The sequence below is a fragment of the Clupea harengus genome, chromosome 10 (assembly GCF_900700415.2).
Source record: "Clupea harengus chromosome 10, Ch_v2.0.2, whole genome shotgun sequence".
Classification (NCBI taxonomy): Eukaryota; Metazoa; Chordata; class Actinopteri; order Clupeiformes; family Clupeidae; genus Clupea; species Clupea harengus.
The window spans coordinates 3,371,278-3,372,031 of record NC_045161.1 but is presented as its reverse complement, the minus strand read 5'-3'; the positions used below and the strand labels follow the sequence as shown (position 1 = coordinate 3,372,031).

The window sequence follows — 754 nt, the reverse complement described above, 5'->3', positions numbered from 1 at the left end:
TTCATCCCCCTATGGATAGAACACTACCAGTATGGCCCCCTTCATCCCCCTATGGATAGAACACTACCAGTAGGGCCCCCTTCATCCCCCTATGGATAGAACACTACCAGTGGGGCCCTCTTCATTCCGCTATGGATAGAACAAATACTCAGTAGGCAACTACACTCTAACCATGCAGACACATTTTAACTCACACACTTGATTTAACCGTACACTAAAACAAAACATTATTTCCTTTAAATATATATACTGTATATAGATAGATATATTCAATTAAGATGATTAACCTGATTAGGTTTAGATATTGCACACAAAACCCTGGGGTGGAGGAGAAACTAAACAACAGACATCTGAAGACGTGCGCATCTATCAAAATTGAAACGTCCCCTAAGGAATATGTCAAAATAATATTGATGTTTTGGTATCAATTGAAAATGGCTGGAACAGAAAGACTGTAATGTGAGCAGTTTAAGGTTAGTCCCTGAACCATCCTCAGTGCTGACATTTCCATCCAGAACAGATGTCATCGGTGCACGAGGCTGAACATGGTATAACTATTGTTGAACAGTCACTGAGCTGAGGACAGTATCTCACAGTATCTGATTTCATGTCCCCGTAAGCAAATCCAGACGGATCACAATGCTACTCTCCTTTGGCTCTGGTGGTAGATACCATGAATCGTTAATTGCTTTTATGGAACTCCTGTGACAGTTATCAAAACTTTGGTTGCAAAACTAAGTGCTGAGCTGAGAGA

The 754-nt window shown here is 40.8% G+C and overlaps 1 protein-coding gene across 1 annotated transcript in view; it reads right to left on the bottom strand.

Moving 5' to 3' along the window:
• Positions 1 to 754, bottom strand: part of zmat3 (zinc finger, matrin-type 3) — a 9,971-nt gene continuing 9,217 nt past the window's right edge. The window contains exon 6 of the mRNA XM_031575030.2: positions 1 to 754. This exon is cut by the window's right edge and continues 1,194 nt beyond it. The gene's annotated coding sequence lies outside the window, so the exon portion shown is untranslated.